Below are 8434 nucleotides of genomic sequence, written 5' to 3'. Positions count from 1 at the left end.
CCAGATCCATAACTTTATTTTCTTCTGGTCTATATATAGTTTTTTTCCCGCTACGAGCTGCAGTTTTCATTGTCGCCATTTTTGCGTCCGTACGACTTTCCGATCTCCTTTTAGAGCACTTTTTGGGGAGGCGCAGTGACCGTTCCACGGCGATTCTCCTGCTTTGATTTTTCTTTCACCGTACGGGATAAATATCCTGATATTTTTTTTAAATTCTCAGTTTCGCATGCGGCGAGACCAAATATGTTATTTTTTAGTTTTTCTTCACTTCATATAGTCTCCTGCCGCGTGGCCGCTGTTACCCCAGACCTGATTACTCTTCTCATTTTCAATAAAAACTGTTAAATGTACGATTAGTCACTCGCCAAGGCTCCTAGAATGTCAGAAGGTGGGAAGGAGAGAACATAATTGCCCAAAGTCCCCAATTTTTTTTTTTTTCAGAATAAAATAATAAAACAGGTTAAAAAAACAAACAAACTGGCTTTACTCATTCTCACCTGGTCCGCTGCTGCAGCTCCCAGTGTCTGCTATTGTCTACAGCGCTGCAGCCAATCTTGGGAAGAGCTGGTGATCTCACTGGCTGCAGACAGTGTCGTGCCTCTAATGGCACCTGGCATCGCACTTAGGCAATGATGGATGAAGGGGCCATCCACTCCCTCTCCCATCATTTTCCCTCTGCGTCTGACGTCTCAGTGCAGTGGACGATATAGCATACATTATTATATATAGTTATATAGGTTGAAAAAAAAATCTAGGTCCATCAAGTTCAACCTTTCTCATGCCGGGCAGTGCAGAGCTACAGACCACACGATGAGAACAGAGCAGCGGGGGAGTAAGGAGAGGTGAGTATTTTTATTTTTTGTAAATCAATGTGGGTGTAATGCTGGTGGGTGTGGACCCACTGGGCCACGGGGATGGGCTTACCCTGGAAGTTGTAACTAAATGCCAAGTATTCACTAGAGCAGTGTTCCCCAAGTTCGGTCCTCAAGAGCCACCAGCAGGTCGTGTTTTCAGGATTTCCTTAGTATTGCACAGGTGATAATTGCATCACCTGCACAGGCAATAATTCCATCACCTGAGCAATACTAACGAAATCCTGAAAACATGACCTGTTGGTGGCTCTTGAGGACCGGAGTTGGGGAACACTGCACTGGTGCCTCTGATGGCGAGGATAGGTTGGGCTGCCGGTAGACACCAGGGCAGTCCCAGAGACTGCAGCAGGTGACCAGAGGGTCAAAGACTCGGGTACAGACAAAAGCGTAGTCAGACGGTCCAGGGTTGAGACAGGCAGCACTGGTTCAGAATTCGTAGCCAAGGTCAGTAGCGGAGAGTTCAGGACGAACAGGAAGGCTAGCCTGGTTGATAACAGGTGAAAGAAAACAGGAATACGTCAATACAAGAAGCTAGAGACTGAGCTACTAGATCCTGAGTTTAGGGGAGGAATAGAGAATTAAGTCTCCTGATATGCAGTCATGGATGAAAGTGTTGGCACCCTTGAAATTGTTCCATGAAAATTATTGCGATAACATACGTTTTGCTATAACCAGGTTTATTTCCTTTGTGTATATTGGAAAAACACACACAAAAACGCAAACCCCCAAAATGGGCTGGACAAAATTGTTGACACCCTCAACTTCATATTTGGATGCACCCTTTGGAATAAATAACTGCAGTCAATCGCTTCCTATAACCATCAGTGAGCTTCTTGCAACTCTTAACTGTAATTTTGGAGCACTCTTCCTTTGCAAACTGTTACGCTTGAGGGGCAAAAGACCCACTGGACCGTAATACCGAACCTCCCTCGAGCGAGCGAACCAGATAGACCAACCCCTATACAGGGATAGTTAGGGAGCAAGCTCGAAGGTAACTAGTACCACGGATGCCAGGACTAGGGATTGGCTCCAGAGGAGAAGATAGGAAACCACAAGAGTGAACACAGGGAAACGTGGGGAAGATCCACGGAAACGGTAGCAGCAGGATAATGAGCTCCCAGGATGAGGAGATAAGGAACACAGGGCAGGAGGGCAGGGAAACAGGACTAGACGGAGACAGTGAAGAGATGGACCTGGATGAAGAGCCAAACACAGAGGAACTCAGAGTTTAACTTAACAATCAGGCGCCTACACAAAGGAAGAGTGGCCTGAAATACCAAGTGGCTGCCTCCTATTGGCCCAGCAATACTGCCGGGTCAGGTCGCAGCCAGGAGTGAAGAGGAGGAGTGTGTGCGCGCCCGGTCCCTAAGGAGAAGATGGGAGGAGACCGAGTGCGTGACAGGCAGCAGAGGGGAGGCGCGCCGACGCGCCCGAAGAGACACGCGCCGGGACCCAGACCAGGAAGGAGCAGGGAGCGACACGAGATCGCCGAACGAAGAGGAAGAAGCTGCGACTGCGGCGCCGACGGAGGTAAGTATAGGTGTAACACAAACTGCTCCAGGTCTCTTCATATTTGAAGGCGCCTTCTCCCAACATCAATTTTAAAATCTTTCCACAGGTGATTAATGGGATTTAGATCCGGACTCATTGTTGCCACTTCAGAACTCTCCAACATTTTGTTTCCATCTATTTCCAGTCGCTTCTTGAAGTATGTTTGAAGCTATTATCCTGCTGGAAGACTCATGACCAGGACACAAACCCAGCTTTCTGACACTGGGCACCACATTGAGACCCAAAATCCTTTGGTAATTTTCAGATTTCACAATGCCTTGCACACAAAGCATCCAGAAGCAACACAACAACCCCAAAACATCTTTGAATCTCCACCCTAATTGACTGTAGGTACTGTGTTCTTTTCTTTGTATGCCTCATTACGTTTTTGGTAAACAGAATGATGTGCTTTACCAAAAAGCTCTATCTTGGTCTCATCTGTCCGCAAGACTCTTTCCCAGAAGGATTTTGGCTTACTCATGTACATTTTGCCAAACTGCAGTCTAGCTATTTTATGTCTCTGTGTCAGCAGTGGGGTCCTCCTGGGTCTCCAGCCATAACATTTAATTTCATTCAAATGTCTGTCAACGGATAGTTTGAGCTGAAACTGATGCACCCTGAGCATGCAGGACAGCTTGAATTTCTATGGAACTTGATTGGGGATGTTTATCAACCATCCGGACTATTCTGCGTTTTAACCTTTAAATAATTTTTCTCTGCTGTCCATGTCCAGGGAGATTAACTACAGTGCCATGGGTTGTAGGCTTCTTGATTATGTTGCGCACCGTGGACAAATGAACATGAAGATCTCTAGTGATGGACTTGTCACCTTGAGATTGTTGATATTTTTCATCAATTTTGGTTCTCAAGTCCTCAGACAGTTCTCTTTTCTATCTTTTCTCCATGCTTAGTGTGGCACACACAGACAAACATTACAACTATTGAGTCAACTTCTCCCTTTTTTATCTGGTTTCAGGTGTGATTTTCACATTGCAGACACTTGTTACTATCCACAGGTGAGTTTCAATGAGCATCACATTCTTGAATCAAATGTTTTTACCCACAATTTTGGAAAGTTGCCAACAATTTTTACCAGACCATTTTTGAAGTTTTGTGTGAAATTATGTCCAATTTGCCTTTTTTTCCTCTGCTTTCTGTGTTGCTCAAATTCACGTAAAATGAATAAACTTGTATAACAAAACATGTAATGGCAGTAATTTTCTGGGAAAATACTTAATTTTCTGGAACAATTTTAAGGATGCCAACACTTTCGGCCATGACTGTATCACCTGCCGGTGATAGGCCGGGGAATCAGATCTCCGCAAGGCAGAAAAGATACACATTCCTGCAGAGTTCGGATGCATACCCTATGACTCAAAAACAGCAGAGCTGGAAGAGAAACACAAGGCAGCTCAGAGCGATGGTCAAGTACTGGGTGGAGCAGAGCGAAACACAAGATGGGTAGGTTGGCGCTTAGAAGGCGTGCAAGTAGCCGGTGTAGCAGTTCCCCCTTACACAGCTTTTTTTTGGCTAGACTGACAGAGAAATCTTTCAAGTACGTTAGGGGTACAGCTGTTCTCCGCAGGCTCCCAAGATTTCTACTTCTGGCCAAAGCCCTTCCAGTTGATCAAGTAGAATGTCTTCCCGCAGACCCTCTTGGAATCTAGAATGTCTTTGACCTTGAACACATCCAAAGGTTCCTCAGGAATGGAAGTTGTTGTGAAATTGGATTCTGGGCTCCCCCGGTGGCCACTTGTGGAATTGAACTTGTGTGCATCATCCCCTCTGTTCACCTGCTCCTATCAGGATGTGGGAGTCGCTATATAACCTTGCTCCTCTGTCAGTTTCTTGCCGGTCAACAATGTAATCAGAAGCCTTCTGTGCTTGTTCCTGCTACTAGACAACTCCCAGCTAAGTTGGACTTTTGTCCTTGTGTGTTTTTGCATTTTGTTCCTGTTCACAGCTGCTGTTTCGTTACTGTGTCTGGAAAGCTCTTGTGATCGGAAATTGCCACTCTGGTGTTATGAGTTAATGCTAGAGTCTTAAAGGAATTTCTGGATGGTGTTTTGATAGGGTTTTCTGCTGACCATGAAAGTGTCCTTTCTGTCTTCCTGCTATCTAGAAAGCGGACCTCGATTTTGCTAAACCTATTTTCATACTACGTTTGTCATTTCATCTAAAATCACCGCCAATATATGTGGGGGCCTCTGTCTGCCTTTTGGGAAAATTTCTCTAGAGGTGAGCCAGGACTGTCTTTTCCTCTGCTAGGATTAGGTAGTTCTCCGGCTGGCGCTGGGCATCTAGGGTTAAAAAACGTAGGCATGCTACCCGGCCACTTCTAGTTGTGCGGCAGGTTTAGTTCATGGTCAGTATAGTTTCCATCTTCCAAGAGCTAGTTCTCATATATGCTGGGCTATGTTCTCTCGCCATTGAGAATCATGACAGGAAGTAGTGACCGGAGTATGGACCTAGAGAAGTGATTCAGGACCACCGGCTTCAAGCGTGAGACGTGAAAGCAGTTCGGGATCCGTAGATTTGGCAAAAGTGGAAGACTGTAGGTCATCGGATTGAGTTGCCTAATGATTGTGAACGGACCAAGACACCGAAGCAAACTTGTAGGAGGGCACCTTCAGTCAAACATTCTGCGAAGACAACCAAACCTTATCTGCAGGTAAGTATTTAGATAGCATGCCTTGCCTCCTGTCCATATTAGTCGTCATCTGAGACACGACCTGCCAAACCTGGAGGAAGTCGCAAAAAGAGATATCAGCAGCTGGTCACCCAGATGCAGCAGACATAGGAGAATGCACTTGATGATGCTGGGAGTAAACAATGAAGAATGGAGATGCTATGGAAGACTCCCCAACGTGGTTGTTGTAGGTGAACTCCCCCAGGGGAGTAGTTGTACCTAGTCATCCTGGCAGGCAGGAATAAAGTGGCGAAGATAGTTTTCAAAAGTCTGACTAACCTGTTCCACTTGCCCACTGGACTGTTGATAGGAAGCAGAGGAGAAATCGAGCTGGACAGTCAGCATCTTGCAAAGTGCCCTCCAAAATTTAGGTGTAAACTGCACTAGACAATGTGGAGAGGGAGACCATGGAGACGAAACACATGCTGGTAGAACTGTGTGGCAGGCTTCGGAGGGGAAGGCAGACCAACCAAGGGGATAAAGTGAGCCATCTTAGACAATCTGTCCACCACAACCCAGATGGTGTTGCAATCCTCGGAGAGGGACAGGTCTGTGATTAAATCCATGGAGATATGTAGCCAGAGGGCGGAAGAAACTGGCAGAGGCAAAAGGAGACCAGCAGGCTTGTCCCTGGGAGACTTGTTCCTGGTGCACTGGGGACAAGTGGTCATAAAGTCCCGAACATCATTGACCAGTAAGGGCCACTGAAAAACAACAAGCAATTAGCTCAGTAAGTTTGTGTATGCCCACATGGCAGAATAGCTTAATTTTGTATGCCCAGGACAGTATTCGTCTTCTCTTAGCAGTATGAATAAAGGTTTTTCCCAGGAGGAATGTTTTTCAGGAAAACAGGCTGCTTTATCAATCCTTAAAAAAACACCATAAGAGGAAAGACCTCCACTATTCTAGAAAAAAAAAAAACACCAGTACACAGGCAGAGATGCTTACCTGTCCAAGGCCTCCAAACAATTGCACTAGCCAAGGTGCAGTGGACCCAAGTTAAGATGGCAAATACACAGGTGCAATAATACCGATAATGCAGCCACCCTACAATCAGGAATTGGCCACTTGGTGCACCTGTGCAAACAAATAGTCTGTATGTGGCGTGTTCACACAGAAATGCAAAGTATATGGCTCAAAGCCTATTAATGACGCCATATAGCGGGCTAACCATAATGCATCCTGTGTGAACAGAGGTCACAGTATACAGAGCCATCTAGGGCCCAGCCGCACCCTGGAAAAATATACAGTGCACCAAAAAGTTAAGATGGCAGATACACGCTATATGGCGTCATTAATAGGCTTTGAGCCATATACTTTGCATTTCTGTGTGAACATGCCACATACAGACTATTTGTTTGCACAGGTGCACCAAGTGGCCAATTCCTGATTGTAGGGTGGCTGCCTTATCGGTATTATTGCACCTGTGTATTTGCCATCTTAATTTGGGTCCGCTGCACCTTGGCTAGTGCAATTGTTTGGAGGCCTTGGACAGGTAAGCATCTCTGCCTGTGTACTGGTGTTTTTTTGGTCTAGAATAGTGGAGGTCTTTCCTCTTATGGTGTTTTTTTAGATTAGGACTGCCAATTTGTAAGGACCCTTGACGCGGGTTGGCAGCTTAAATATTGTGGCCATAATATCAACCAATACCTTGCATACATTGTTATGTTTTTGGTGCACTGTATATTTTTCCAGGGTGCGGCTGGGCCCTAGATGGGTCTGTATACTGTGACTTCTGTTCACACAGGATGCATTATGGTGAGCCCGCTACATGGCGTCATTAATAGGCTTTGAGCCATATACTTTGCATTCCTGTTTGAACACGCCACATACAGACTATTTGTTTGCACAGGTGCACCAAGTGGCCAATTCCTGATTGTAGAGTGGCTGCCTTATCGGTATTATTGCACCTGTGTATCTGCCATCTTAACTTGGGCCCGCTGCACCTTGGCTAGTGCAATTGATTGGAGGCCTTGGACAGGTAAGCATCTCTGCCTGTGTACTGGTGTTTTTTTTATCAATCCTTGCCAGGTCTATGATGTAATGAAACTCCTCCACAGAATCAGTCACGTCAAAAGATTGAGACAGAGCATCCGCTTTAACATTCTTCTCCGCTGGATGAAAGTGCAGCTGAAAATCAAAACGAGCGAAGAAGAGTTCCCACCTGGCTTGATGAGGATTTAACCATTAGGTGGACTGCAGAAAGGTTAAGTTCTTATGATCAGTGTATATTATTACTGGAGAGCTGGCGCCTTCCAGTTGATAACGCCATTCTTCTAGCGCTCAGTAGTTTCCGGTCTCCAAAAGAGTAAATTCTCTCAGTCGGCGAGAACGGATTAGAAAATAAACCACAGGAGACAGATTTCCCAGAAGATGGTTTTTTTTTGCAGAAGACCTACCCCAGCACCAATAGAGGAGGCATCCACTTCTATTAGAAACTGTTAAGGGACAAGGTGATGCAGCACCGGAGCTTTCGTGAAGGCTTATTTCAAGTGATGGAAGGACGACAAGGCAGACTAAGGCCAAATCCTGCCATGCGCCCCTTTCTTGGGTGCCATGAGATACAAGAAGTGAGGGATAAACTGCCTGTAGAAGTTGGCAAACCCAATGAAGTGCTGGATGGCATGTAAGCCCTGAGAGCGAGGCCAGGAGAGAACCGCAAATACCTTCTCAGTATCCATCTCAAGACCCTGGCTAGAATCAATGTAACCAAGAAATGGCAAGTAAGACTATTCAAAGACACATTTGGACAACTTGGCAAATAAATTGTTCTCCCTTAGGTGCTGCAGAACCTGACGACCGTGTCTTCTATGGGTAGATCCAGAAAGAATATCAGTATCTTGTCCAAATATGCGACCACGGAAACATAGAGAAGGTCCCAGAAGATGTTATTGATGAATTCTTGGAATATAGCGGGTGCATTTCACAGACCAAAGGGCATGACGAGGTACTCGTAGTGACCGTCACAAGTATTAAAGGCTGTCTTCTACTCGTCGCTCTTGTAGATCCAGATCAAGTTATAAGCCCCTCTTAAATCTAATTTTGGGAAAATCTTAGCCTCGTGGATTCTGTCAAAAAGTTCTGAAATCAAGTTCAGAGTGAACTTGTTTTTTTATGGTGATTTTGTTAAGGCCTCGATAGTCAATACAGTGACGTAGGGAACCATCGTTCTTTGTCACAAAGAAGAAGCTGGTACCGAAAGGAATAGATGAATTATGATTAGTGATAGACGAACCCCTGGATGTTCGGGTCTGGAGGGTGTGGCCAAGTAGTTCAAAAAAGTTCTGTTCAGGTACCAGAACAGTACCCGACCCCTGACCCA

This window comes from Ranitomeya variabilis, chromosome 4 (genome assembly GCF_051348905.1).
Source record: "Ranitomeya variabilis isolate aRanVar5 chromosome 4, aRanVar5.hap1, whole genome shotgun sequence".
Taxonomy (NCBI): Eukaryota; Metazoa; Chordata; class Amphibia; order Anura; family Dendrobatidae; genus Ranitomeya; species Ranitomeya variabilis.
The sequence above is the reverse complement of the archived record's forward strand: the minus strand, read 5'-3'. Positions refer to the sequence as shown.